General features: G+C 41.3%; 1 protein-coding gene, 1 long non-coding RNA gene and 1 pseudogene across 3 annotated transcripts in view; 2 read left to right on the plus strand and 1 right to left on the minus strand.

Moving 5' to 3' along the window:
• LOC139817307 (uncharacterized) overlaps positions 1 to 14957 on the minus strand; it is a 234041-nt gene that overhangs the window by 149273 nt on the left and 69811 nt on the right. The gene's annotated exons all lie outside the window — the stretch shown is intronic.
• LOC139817778 (calpain-7-like) lies at positions 8753 to 10832 on the plus strand (annotated as a pseudogene).
• Positions 13098 to 14100, plus strand: LOC139817310 (uncharacterized). Its single transcript, XR_011733189.1, has 2 exons — positions 13098 to 13738; positions 13919 to 14100. It is a non-coding gene; the product is annotated as an uncharacterized lncRNA (long non-coding RNA).

Here is a 14957-nt window from a genome sequence, read left to right on the forward strand (position 1 = left end):
TCGCTGACGCGAAGGTCAGCGCCGAGCGCTGACCATAGAGGTTAATGCTACCGCGGGCGACCCCGAGGTAGCAACCGGAAACCGATGTAAGACCGCCGAATTGAACAATCAGGCAGTCGGTCTGAAACCATCAAGCTGTCGCGTCGAGTCACCTGCGAGTTATCTATAAACGAAACGCGAAGTGGAACTTGTAATAAGGACACTCGTGTAAGGCAACTCAATTTATTAAAGTGGTTCAATATAACGCCTTCCTTCATCCTTCATATCGCGAACGGAGCCCGATCCCTTTTAGCCGACAAAACGCCTAACAAATTGGTGGCAGCGGTGGGATCTGCTCCATCGATTCGCCAGGAAGGACCGGACTGCCGAAGAACCACGCATCTGAAACAAGAACGAGTTTGATTAACAATCGGTGGCAACATATCCCGGAGAGGAAAAGCCAGCCGAGACCCGAGCGAAAAGACGGTAGCAGCCGCGAGTGCAGAAGTGACACCTGAGACGGCCACGACCTACCGCACGGAATCACCGACTCCGAGCGACGCAGAGACACAGCGAAGCAGCGTAGCAGCGCGGCAGGGACGCAGCGATCACGCAGGGACGCAGCCAAGCAGCGAAGCGGCCCGACGGACCGATCAGGCGGAGCAAGGCGAAGCAGCCAAGCAGCAACATGCGATTCGCGGCGATATTGTAAGTGCGAAAATTTATGTAACCGCGAGCGTTAAGTAAATGTCGGACGACCCGAACCGACAGCCGCCCGTCCCGCAAGCATCATTTATACATAGCAAGTCCGCGCAACGCGCCGCGCGTAACCTCGAGAATCCCGTGCGCGCGACGCGATCCGCAGGCGAAGGGTTAAACCGGCCCGCCGAAAGCGAAGGGTTAAACCGGCCCGCCGAAAGCGAAGGGTCAGACCGGCCCGCCGACGGACTAGACCAAGTCCGCTTGAATTTAGAGTCACGTTTTGCCGAAGGAGAAGCGCCCGTGCTATCTCCGAACGTCATTGTAGAACGCGAATTTCCGTTCGACGAGGTAGACGCGAGTGTAGTAGGCGAACACGCAAATCGCGATAACGACCAGACAGACTCACTCACGGACGTCTCCGACGACGCGCCAAGCCTCGCGTCACAACGAGGCGAATTTTCTCTCACGTCGTACGACAGCAGTATATTCGTTCCCGACGAGAATTCCGCGGAGGCCGGGATGAGTCATACAGGAAACGCGACTCCTACCCGAGAGAACCGCGAGGAAAATACGGACCCAGCCAGGGTGACCGAACAAGGCGACGCCGAAATGGCGCAAAATAGGCCACTCGTCAGACGACCGGCGACACACGAGCAAAATCGAGTCCCGGAGCCGACGCAACGAGAACTGAGAGCCCCGGACGCAGTGATAACCGATTTAGTAAATTTAATGCGCGACATGCAAGAACGCATGGACCGCGTCGAGGCTGCGGAATTCGACCGATCGGCCGAACTTCTTCGCGCTTTTCGCGAGTTACAGGGCCGCGTAGGCAGGATGGAATCCGCCACACGCGAATCTTATAGTCGACAGGAGCGGCTATCACTTGATTCCGACACGCGAGACCGCCGCGTACGTAGTCAGGGCCCTTTAGATGTCACATATGGACGAACGCACAGCGACATCAACCGGGTCTAGTTAACGGGTACCTCAGCCTTAAAGAGGCACGAGCAATGATACCCGAGATTAACGGCGAGTCGCGCGAACGTGTCCGTGAATTCGTAAACGCGAGCACGTATGCAATGAAGAATATCCAGCCGACCTACGAGTCGATGCTACTCGAAGCTATTCTGTGCACGAAATTTAAAGGGAAGGCAATGACGGACTTCGATACACGCGACATACGCGATTTTGACCAATTGAAGCGCGAGCTCGAGTCAGAATATCTAGGGAAACGCTGCATGACGCATCTGCAGCTCGAATTTAATTCGTTAACGCAAAAGCCAGGCGAGAGCGCGCAAGACTTCGGTAGGCGCGTCGAGAAATTAGCCCGCGAGCTTTACGAAGCAATGGAAGAGGGCAAAGGTCATACGCAAGAACAGCAAAAGGCCATACTAGATAATATCAAAATTCAAGCGCTGCATAATTTTCAAATTGGATTACATGATGACATAAAATTGTTAGTGAGAGCGCAGCGATACCAGAACCTGCAAGAAGCGATAACAGGCGCCAGCGCGGAGGAGAGAGTTAAAGGCCCCTCCCCGCGGAACGCACCGGCAACGGCAAAGAATAAATATCCCGCGATAAATGCGCGAACCGCAGGGAAAACGGTAGAATGCCACAAGTGCGGAAAAAACGGTCATTACGCGCGAGATTGCCGTACGAGCCGTCACGCAAACAGATATGCATTGCCGAAAGCCGAGAAGTCTAGCATTAACACGATAGAGTGCTCGTATTGCAAGAAGGCAGGGCACAAGCGCGACGAGTGCTGGTCGTTAAACGGACGACCGAAAGCCGAGCGACCGCGCCGAACGAAAACGGAAGCAGTTAAGAAAACGCCCGTGAGTACTGTCAGAAAGACAAAGACGCAGGAATCTAGCGAAGAGGCATCCTCCCGCAGCAGCAGCGAGGAGGATGAGAAGCCCAAGAGAAGCAAAGCGCGCGCCGCCGAGACTTATCGAGTTGCACAGATAAGTAAGAAGCATGAGGAAGGACCGCTAGACTTAGTGACACTGCCCGTGCAGGAGGCAGAGAAGGGGGAAATGGACCTGTTACTAGACTCAGGCGCAACCCTCACGTTAATAAAAGTAGGAAATTTAAAAGGAAAAACAATGGTAAAGGAAGAACGGTTAGCGTTAGTAGGCGTAACCGGACACCAAATTCATACGATGGGAAAATAAACGCCACTGTGAACCTCAGAGATAAAAAGATTCGCCATACGATGTATGTGGTGAAAGATGACTTTCCAATCGAATACCAAGGCATCTTAGGAAACGATTTCCTCACCACGCACAAAGCGGATATCTCAAACTCGAAAAAACGATTAAAAATCGGCTCGACTTCTTTTAAGCTACGACCTTTCCGCAAGGTAAGACTTCCGCCTCACAGCGAAACAATCGTGGAAGCCGTCACTGATCATAATCGTGTCGGCATAGTGAGAAGCGGCGAACCCGCCCCAGGAGTTTTTATCGGGCATTGCCTAGTGCAGCCCGTCGAATTTAAGTGTCCGATTAGCGTGTTGAATGTGACGGACAAGCCGGTGGAGATAATCACTCCGTATGTAACCCTAGAAGACTTGCCGCCGCCCGACACCGCGGACGTTCTCTCATTACGCGCGAGCGACGAGCGCGAGACCGTCGCCGAACGACAAAAGAAAGTACGCGAGCAAGTACAGCTCGACCATTTAAATTCAGAAGAGCGAGCAGCCGTAGAACAAATATGTGACGATTACTTTGACGTATTCTACATAGACGGCGACCATTTAAGCGCGACTACCGCAATAGAGCACGAGATAAATACTCGGCCGGGTAGCGCGCCCGTGAATGTGAGACCTTATCGGTTACCCGAGAAGCATAAGGCCGAGGTGAAAAAACAAATAGAAAAGATGCTCGAGGATGGCATAATCAGCCCCAGCACGAGTAATTGGAACGCGCCGATAATAGTCGTTCTTAAAAAACCGGACGCATCCGGAAAAGTGCAATTTCGCGTGGTTATCGACTTTCGAAAACTAAACGATCTCACCTTGGGAGAATCTTTCCCCATGCCGAACATAACTGATATACTAGACCAGTTAGGTAACGCGAAATATTTCACCGTGCTAGATTTGGCCTCGGGGTATCACCAAATTCCTATGCACAAAAAACATAAAAGTAAAACAGCTTTCTCCACCCCGGATGGGCACTTTGAATTCAATCGCATGCCATTCGGTTTGAAAAACGCACCGGCAGCATTCCAGCGACTAATGTACGCGGTGCTGGCCGGACTACTAGGGCTGAGATGTTTCGCCTATATCGACGACATCGTCATATACGGAGCGACACTAATGGAACATATCAAACGAATAATCGCGGTGCTAATCAGACTTCGAAAATACAACTTAAAGTTGAAACCGAGCAAATGTGCATTTCTACGCAAAGAAGTCGTGTACCTGGGTCACGTGATTTCGGAAAAAGGAATCTCACCGGACCCGTCGAAACTAATAGCTGTCAAGGAGTTTCCGACTCCTAAAAAACTGAAAGACATTCAGTCGTTCATAGGCCTAGCCGGGTACTATCGAAAATTCATAAAAAATTTTTCGAAGATAGCTAAGCCATTGACCAAGCTCACCAGAAAAGGAGAAAAGTTCACTTGGTCAGTAGAGCAACAGAACGCGTTTGAATTATTAAAGGAAAAATTAACAACCGCGCCGGTGTTAAATTATCCCGACTTCAATAAAGAATTTATAGTGACGACAGACGCGTCAGATTTCGCAATAGGAGCTATCCTCTCACAGGGAGTAGCCAAGACCGACCGATAGCGTACGCCAGCCGAGTACTATGTAAAGCGGAACAGAATTACAACACAACGGAAAAAGAACTGCTAGCCATCGTATGGGCAGTCAAGCATTTTCGACCCTATCTTTATGGCGTCAGATTTAAAATAATAACTGATCATAAGCCATTGATCTGGCTGTTCAATGTCACCGACCCCGGTTCAAGACTAATTAGATGGAGGCTTAAATTAGAAGAGTACGATTATGAAATCATACACAAGTCCGGCAAGAGTAATCTGAACGCCGACGCATTGAGTAGAAACCCGATAACAGAAGCGTCAGCTGTGCATGTGACACAGCAAGAAGAAGAAGATACACCTCGAGAATACTCGGAGGAGGAAAAGAAACAGATATTATATGAGTATCACGACTCGCCTATCGGAGGGCACCAAGGAGTCGTACGAACGTTAGACCGAATCCGACTACAACACGATTGGAAAGGTATAACGAGGGATGTCGAAAATTACATAGGCAGATGCGAACACTGCCAAAAAAACAAGCTAAGTAGAAAAACGAAGATGCCAATGGTAATCACAGACACGCCGGAACGACCGTTTGAAAAATGCGCCCTCGACATCGTCGGTCCGCTTACGGTCACAAATCAAGGAAACAAATATATTCTGACGTTTCAGGATAATTTAACGAATTTAGTAAGGCGATACCGATCGAAAATCAAGAAGCCAGGACCATCGCCAAAGTATTCGTAACAAAAATCGTGTTAGAACACGGAATTCCAGAAAAGATTCTCACAGATCAGGGCACGAACTTTACAAGCGAAATATTCAAGAACACGTGCAAACTATTGAAAATTGAGAAGATACAAACAACGGCGTATCACCCTGAGAGTAACGGGGCACTGGAAAGATCGCACCGTACTCTAGCCGAATACTTGAGGCATTATATTAACGAAGATCAAACTGATTGGGACGAATGGCTCCCTTACGCGATGTTTACGTATAACACTACGCCACACTCTACTACCGGTTTCACGCCATTCGAATTAGTTTACGGGCACCGACCTGACCTACCAACGGCCCTAACAAAACCGCCGAAACTAACATATTCGTATGACGATTACGCAAAAGAACTACGCGAACGGATCCGCGCAACGAATCAAGTCGCGAGGGAAAATACGAAAGATGAAAAAGCAAAATCGAAATTACATTTCGATAAAAAGATCAATAAAGCAACTTTTAAAGTAGGCGATAAAGTGCTACTTTACGATGAAACAATACGACGAGGACGCTCAAAGAAGCTCGACTCGCAATGGGTAGGACCATATGTTATCTTAGAAAAGCATAACGACGTGAACTACACAATTAAAATCAAGCGAAAGATGCTACGTGTTCACGCGAACCGATTGAAAGCGCTAGTCGAAGAATAAAAGCACACACGGCAAAGCAAAAGCAGGATAAGCAAAAAAAAAAAAAAAAAAAGAGAGAGACGAAAGTTAACAGTACTCACCTAAGAATTATTCCGCCGCACGAGGGAGACCTCCCTCCGCCCGGTGGCCACGTCTAGGGTTATCCGTAAAGGAAAGATCAGCATGTACCCCTGAACCGCCTCCTCGTAAGTCGGAGGCGGCGAATCTGGCGACGCTGGCTCCTCAGTGGCGCGGGGAGCCTGAGCCACACGCAACCAATATGTGCGTAAACAGGCATCGCACGGTGCGAAGAAACGATTGCACCTGAAGCACCTCATTTTAGCACTTATAATTTAACTTCACAATATAGGAGCGTTAGATACTGCACGAAGAATAGCAGTAGACTAACGCAAAAACGCGCTACGTAAAAAAGAAATGACACTTGCTGACAGATAAAGTCAGCATAAAATAAAAGATAAATAGAACACCTCCAGGAACATATTCATATTACAGGCTAGCTATCATCCTACACCTCGCAAAGGAAACGATATCGGAGCAGCCACCGTACGAGATGACAGCGTTCACTGCCGAACCCGGCATATATTATGAGAAAATCGGACAACTACAGCAAACGAAGGCAACATGGAAAATGGCAATACGCATAGACGTAACCGCCTTAAACATAAGATATCAACAATTCCAGGAAAATTTAGCGCGCATCGAAGAAATCTGCAACCATGCCATCAGAAGCGTCAAAAACACATGCCAAATCACCCTCCAGACCATTAAACGAGAGAATAGTAAAACGACACGCAACCTAGAGCAACTACAAACCATTTACCGATCACCAGTAATTAAACGAGGCCTGATCGACGCTGTAGGTCAAATAAGTAAAACATTATTTGGCACTATGGACGCTGAAGACGCGAAAATAATAAATGAACAAATACAATTACTAAATAATCAACAACAAACGTTGCAGCACGCAGCAAAAAATCAATTAAAAATCATTAATGCTACCATAGGTCATATGGAAAAACTAGAACAAACACTTTCATATAATGAAAATTTAATGGCTAACGTTACGAGAAAACTAGAGGAACAGCTCATATACCGAGAGGGAATAGACGAACAACTACTAGTATTAACCGCTATTTTAAATGACCTCACGACAGACATAAATGACATTACGGATTACTTGACTTACGCAAAACACAATATTTTATTAACGCGTGTACTCCCAACCGAAAAAATAATCGTAGAACTAAGAGAAGCGACCTCACATATAGATAGAAGATTAAACTTCCCATTTAAAATACAAGCCGAAAACTGGAACTCTATCCAAAAATATCTAGATGTAAACGCGTATTATGATAATTCGAACATATACACTATCCTAGCGTTCCCATTAATAGCGTATCCAATGTATGAAATAATAAAGATCACACCTGTACCAGTACACAATAGCCACAACGTTTTCACCTTCCTAGAACCCTCTCACACCCTATTAGGGATAAATCGAGAAAATCACAACTATGTAATATTAAAGGAAAACGATTTAAATAAATGTACACAAGAAAATACTAAGTTCACCTGCGCTCAGAACCTCCCTGTCTATTTTATAACGGCGAATGCACCGACCGAAATACAGCTCTTTGTAAAAACGTCTACACATATAGAAAATCGTAAGCAACGTCACATTATATCAAATGTAACATTCTGGATTGCAGTATCCGAGCCTCAGACATGGTTATTTTCCACCCCAAAGACAATTGACATAGTAATTCAATGTAACGAATTGCCGGAAATTAAAATAAAAATAGAGAAAACCGGAAAAATAACATTACGCGACAGTTGTAAACTAACTACACCAGATATATATTTAGAGACAACAAATCGAGTTTACAATAAATATGTAAAAATGTATTTACCAGAGTTTAATATAACAGACATCATAGAAAAAAGTATAACGGTAAATAATAAAATAGAATCTGATAAAGAAATAAAACTGGAACCAATAATCAAAGATCCAACAGAATTAATGAAAATAAGTTTAAGTTTAGAAGAAATCCAAAAGGAGATGGAAAATAACCAACCCAGCATATTCACGAATAAAAATATTATATATTCCATAGGCTCCACGGTCACAATTGTAATAGTAATAAGTATCATAGCCGTAATCATTTATGTAATAAAAAAAAAAAGAAGAGACCATTAAAACTTTGTAACAAAAAAAAAAACAATCATGTAAAAATAGCACATAAGAAAATCAGATTGTAACCTCTCAGGGAAAAAGAAGACGCATAAATAAACGAAAAACTACGTTTTTCTTTTTCCGCGGGGGGAAGGGTGTTGTGAGCGCACAACGCCCTTGGCAACCGAGTTGCCAAGCGTTAAAGAAACTCGACCCCAGCGACGAAACGTAGAGAGCAAGGTCCATCCACGAGGACCAATATCGCTGACGCGAAGGTCAGCGCCGAGCGCTGACCATAGAGGTTAATGCTACCGCGGGCGACCCCGAGGTAGCAACCGGAAACCGATGTAAGACCGCCGAATCGAACAATCAGGCAGTCGGTCTGAAACCATCAAGCTGTCGCGTCGAGTCACCTGCGAGTTATCTATAAACGAAACGCGAAGTGGAACTTGTAATAAGGACACTCGTGTAAGGCAACTCAATTTATTAAAGTGGTTCAATATAACGCCTTCCTTCATCCTTCATATCGCGAACGGAGCCCGATCCCTTTTAGCCGACAAAACGGCTAACAGTGCTATTTGGATACTTCTTACAAGGCATATTACAGACATAGCAGATTTTCGACAAAATCAAGAATATATCACAGTTTTAATTTACCGTAATGATGGAAAAAGAGTATTTACTATCCACGTAAGTGTTATAATGAATTTTTTTATTCAATTTATCTTTAGTTACCAACAAATATATTATAAAATCCTGTTTATTAGACGATCCGCCACCGTATATCGATGGTGTGAGAATAAATAGCCCACATTACTTGTGTAAAATCAAACTCGGTGATCAGAGTGACGCAAAATATACTTTGGTCATATCTCAATATGAGAAAACAAATACTATCTATTACACGCTCCGTGCATATGGAACATGTCCGTTTATATTACGGAAAATACCTCAACTTTATAAATATCATATTTTTAGATTGTCCTATTCTTAGATTAATTTATTTATATATTAACGTGATCTTTCATAGATCACAGGTCAATGGAAGAACGTCACAGGAGGATGTGGCAATCATCCCACTTATGTGAATAATCCACGATATCAAATAATGCTTAAAAGCACTAGCAATAATAATTATTTATTAATTATTTTGAAAGGACCTAAACAGTATCAAATAGACTTTGACATTAATACCGTTGTATTAAACGATGCAAATGTAGCAACTGCTTTTAAAACAAAAAGTTCTGGACCATTTAGGTCTCTATTTTATCTGGATTGTTTCGCATTCTTTTTATATAAATTTTATATTTACTATTTATTTTTATTTCTGTTTACAGATCCGGATTTGTATATTTGGAACTGGAAGATGTACCCGCAGGAACATACCATATTATTCCATCTACATATGTACCTGGTCAAGAAGGACCATTCTTTTTAATTTGTAAATCTTGTAACTTGCAGCTACAACTTCTTTAACAAATTAAATAAATTGTTGAACTATAAGTGCATATTTTTAAGCTGCATGTATATATAGCTGTATCATATGCGCGTACGTCGATTTGTCGACGTTTGTTTCACGTGGAACTTTTTTTTTTAATTGATCTTATTCGTAATCTATCTTTAATAAAAGTTTAATTAGGCGTTAGTGATTTTTGTCATAACTATATTGTTCAATTAAAAAATTCAAATTAAAATATTATCTTAAAGTCCGGATCTTTGGATCTGACACCAAAAAAATAATTTTTTTTATAAAATTATACATGACATTATCTATTAACAAATCCTTTTCTAGTTTTAAGAACTATATATAGAAAGATAAAAAGTATATTAAACCGAGATTAAAGTTCGAGATAAAATCCGCATTGGTAGAAATAGACATTATAAATTATTGTTACATCTAAACGTGTTTTATTTTTGGCATCCATTACAATAAATATTTAATTAACAAAAACAAAATTAACATCTAGTAATTATTACGTGTATTTCACATAATTTTATTTTACAACTGATCCACTGATAGATAGTATAGCCACGCAATACCTACAAAATAGAGAAGAACACGATTGCATAGTGTAGCTTTGAACCGCGGGGATACGACGACAAGAAGAAAGATGTCATCAGCTAACTACCATTGGGGTAGACGAGGCAGAAAACCGAGACAGTAACATAATTATTTTTAAATCGTATTTTTAAGCAGTAATAACCATACACATATGAACACACACATACAAAGTAAATATGTGAATATGCTACGTTTCTTATACATACATGAAAACATAATTGCTAAATAAACATTTAATAAAACTATTATATTGTTGTTATTTATTCATACTTACCAAATCAAGTTTTATTTAAAATATGTATAATCTATTGTAACTGTAAATAAATATATTATTTACTGTATAATTAAATGCTGGTACATTCAAGAAATTTGTAATTCTGACCTGGATTTATATTCTGTCTAAACTACACATGTATGTTTAAACTGATGTTTTACCTAGTTATTGCACCAATAATGTTTAAATAAATCATAGCTTTAGTTTTTAACGCAGGAAAAGAAAATTTAACGTTTAAGCGCTAACCAATGTTGATGCATTTTTCTGAAAAAATACTTACATATTGATTTTGTTGCATATTCGAAATCTAAAATCCGAGCAATGCTAGAAGCACTTTCATTATCTTCAATGTGTCAGGTATTTTAAAAGAACACTAAATTTATCTTTAAAAATAGGCAAAATTCAAGCAGCTGTAACTTTGTTAAAAATGAACAAAATTTAAATTAAAAAAAAAGGGATTTTAAAGTTTAAAATCTCTACTTTTAAAAGTTTTTATCGTGGATTGAATAAGAAATGACCATTTTGACTTTGATTGCTCATAACTTCTTTAATAATCATAGTATTGCAATTTCAAAAACAAATTCTTAAAGCTGAAACTTTGCTTTATTGAACGGTATAATTGCCAAATTTTTTTAATAACAAATAGACATGATACAAATAGATGAAAATAATGTAAATTATTTTTAAATGCAGAGTACTTAAAAGTACAAAAAAACATAAAGAATAAATTTGTTTTATTTGTATCATGTCTACATGTTATTTAAAAAAATTTGGCAATTATACCGTTCTATAAAGCAAAGTTTCAGCTTTAAGAATCTGTTTTTTGAATTGCAATTTTAAGAGAGTTATGAGCAATCAAAGTAAAAATCCTATTTTTTTATTTCAATCTACGATAACTCAGTAACAAAAAATCATAGAAATATTTAAAAAAAAAAAGATTTTGCAAGGTTGTAACGATGCGCCCCAAAACGCATCATTCCCGGCGAGCATCAGCCGGATGCCGCCCGGCCGAACACCCGCCGGGCGAGACAAGGCACGATGTGCCCTTTTTTAATCTGTTCATCTCGCGTATCAGTCCGCAAACGGACTTAGCGCGGCAACCGACTCGGAGCGCCGAGCGGCGCCGAAAACGGCCGAGAGCCACCGAACGCAATCGCGGCGCCGTACTTCCCGAACGCTCCACCGCTCCATCCCGGCGCGCGCGATTGCTGTCGCGTATACCCCCGCCACGCCGACACGCCGCCGCGGGCGTATATAAACCGAGCAATGTTGCTAAGTTTTAGATTCCGCCGTGAGCCAGCAAACCGATCCGACCGATTCTCCGCTGCTCACAAATCCCGAAATCCCACAGTCGAACAACCAGGAGGTAGAGAGTGTTCTCTGCCTCTGCCAAGTATCTAGGCGGTTGACTCGAACTTCCATCCACACACCTGTGACACCGGAGTGAACCAGGGTAAGAGAGTTCTTCTCTTACTCGCCAAGGGTCTTGGCCACCCGGTGCCGCCTTCCGCCTACACGATTCGATGCGCCAGGAGATAGAGAGTACTTCTCTATCTCCGCTAAGGGTCTTAGCCGCTCGATATCGCGTCTAATCACGCTTCAGCGCCGCGCGCGCTTACCGCCAACGCTATCCAAGCTTGCGATACCGCGTCGTCCGCACCGTGCCTCAGCGAGCCCGCGCGCCCGCCGATCCGCGAACTCCGCGATCTCTCTATATACCACCGCCACCGTAACCACGTCCGCGATCTACTGTATATATCCGTTTCCTCCGCGATCTCTGTACATCACCGCCGTCGTAAGCACGTCCGCGATCTATTGTATATATCCGTTTACTCCGCGATCTCTGTACATCACCGCCGTCGTAATCACGTCCGCGATCTATTGTATATATCCGTTTACTCCGCGATCTCTGTACATCACCGCCGTCGTAATCACGTCCGCGATCTATTGTATATATCTGCTTACTCCGCGATCTCTGTATACCGCCGCCAGCATAACGGTACCCGCAATCTTTTGTACCGTCTCCGCGATTACCTCGATGTATTCACGTTAACTGAATAAAACCCTATTTCGTTTTGTTGTATTTTAACCGAGTCTTGTGTCTTCCTCCGCGCTTACTCCGAACCCTGACCTGCCGCGAGCTAGATCCGCACTTCGGAAGCTAGGTTGTTTTAAGGTTTTACCGAAAATGCGCAATTTCTTTTTATAAAACGGAAGCAATCGAAAACTTATTAAATTTTACTGGTACTCGGTATAACGAATATTAATCTAGATTATACATCTATATAAATAAAACAAAGTCGGGTTAGTTACACCACTTATAACTCAAGAACGGCTGGGCCAAATTTTTACTACAAGTATATGAAATAGGGGTAGAATTTTCCGGAATAGCAGAATAACTAATAAAATATCGGAAAAATTCACGTAAAAAAAAATTAATCTAGAAAGATATCCAAATACATAGAAAAAATACATAGAGGGAGGGAGAGAGTGAGAGAGGGAAAGAGGGAGGGAGAAAGAGAGAGAGAAAAAGAGGGGGAGAAAGAGAGAAAGAGGAAGAGAGGAGAGAGGGAGAGAGGGAGGGGGAGAGAGGGAGGGGGAGAGAGGGAGGGGGAGAGAGAGAAAGAGAAGGAGAGAGAGAGAGAGAAAGAGGGAGAGAGGGGGAAAGAGAGAGAGAGTGAGGGGGGAGGGAGAGAGAGGGGGAAAGGAGGGAGAGAGAGGGAGAGAGAAAGAGAGAAGGAGAGAGAGGGACTATTTGCGTGTCTTATCACTACATTCATTACTGTTAGGCGGTACAAAGTTCGCCGGGGCAGCTAGTATTAAATAAAACTTGACATGCAGTAAATAACAATATGGTTATATTAAATGTTTATTTAGCAATTATGTTTTACATATTTACTTTGTATGTGTGTGTTCATATGTGTATGGTCAAAGGTAGGAATATATATATATATAATATTATTACTGCTTATTAAAAATACGGCTTAAAAATAATTATGTTACTGTCTCGGTCTTCTGCCTCGTCTACCCCAATTGCCCCAATGGTAGTTAGCTGACAAGAAACTCATAAATCTTTCTTCTTGTCGTCGTATTTCTGCGGCTCTGCCTCAAAGTCTTCGAACTGTAAATATTTATATATTATTTTTGGAAAAAGTTGATAAGAAATAATTTTTACAAGCAACATAATATAGATGCATATTTTACATAAAAGCAATGTCCGGCAATGTATATATTATATATTAACAACTTCAGACACATTTCTTTATAAGGCGTAATTTTTTTCTATTAAGATTAAGATGCGTAACACTACAAAAAGGCGTGATATTCGTACAAAATTACCTTTTTCAAAAAAAAAGGTAAAAAAAGGCGCCAAGTACACGCATAGTAGTGTATATGTATTATGTTGTTACCTCGAAAAAAAAACAAAGTGGTACTATTATACCTCGAAAATAACACCCTGTACATACTGTTTATAAAATGCGTAATACTACAAAAAGGCGTGATATCCGTACAAAATTACCTTTTTTAAAAAAAAGGTAAAGAAAGGCGCCAAGTACACGCATAGTAGTGTATATGTTGTTACCTCGAAAAAAAAAACAGTGGTAATATTATACCTCAAAAAAATCTAAGTAACAAGTGGTAGACGTAATCTTTGTATCTCGAAAAATCTCAAAAAAACCTGAGCAGTAGTATCTTTACCTCGAAAAAAAAAAACAAAGTGGTAGTATTATACCTCGAAAAAACATAAGTAACAAGTGGTAGACGTAATCTTTGTATCTCGAAAAATTTTGAACAAACCTAAGCAATAGTATTTTTATTTCCAAAAAATTATAACTCAAGTGATACACATCACAAAATTACGTTACCTTATCAAAGATGAGTCGCGCTTCAAGTGATCTATTTTACAATTACAAAAAAGAAATGATATCTCTTTAAATTACAGCGCCAATTACAGAGAGAACATATTGCCTCAAAAAATAATTGTTGTTGCACTACTTTGATAAATCTTTATATTGTGTCAATTAGAAAAAGAATGTATGATAACAATTTTATAAAATTAAAAAATTTTATTTATATTTAAATACAAACTTTATTTTCAATAGAATAAAAGATTAAATCATGAAGAATTACAGAGGTAACAGTACAAAATACAAATATTTTATTAAAATATTTAAACCCAACAAGGGAATACAAGGTATTTAACCCGTTGTGGTCACACCTCCTAAAAATAACGTAGTGGTCACACGGGGTCCAATGGACCCCACAACAGTTTCCATTTGCGTTCTTTTTTGATGTATCGACTCAAACCTTGAACTGGAATTAATTTATGACTTCCTCTTGATAATCCAATAATTTAAAAAATTTTTTTATGTTGAAAAAACGCGAGAAAAAAATTTTTTTTTCGAGAAATTTGATTTTTTTTACAAAAATATTCATCAAAATTTTTTGAGATAGAGTAAAAAAACTTTGTGCGTTTTACTCTCAAAATAATATACTTTTAAGAAAAAAATAAAAAAAAAAAGCCTGGGGTCCACTGGACCCCATGTGACCACAACGGGTTAAATACAAAGTTTA

This window comes from Temnothorax longispinosus, chromosome 8 (assembly GCF_030848805.1).
Source record: "Temnothorax longispinosus isolate EJ_2023e chromosome 8, Tlon_JGU_v1, whole genome shotgun sequence".
Lineage (NCBI taxonomy): Eukaryota > Metazoa > Arthropoda > Insecta > Hymenoptera > Formicidae > Temnothorax > Temnothorax longispinosus.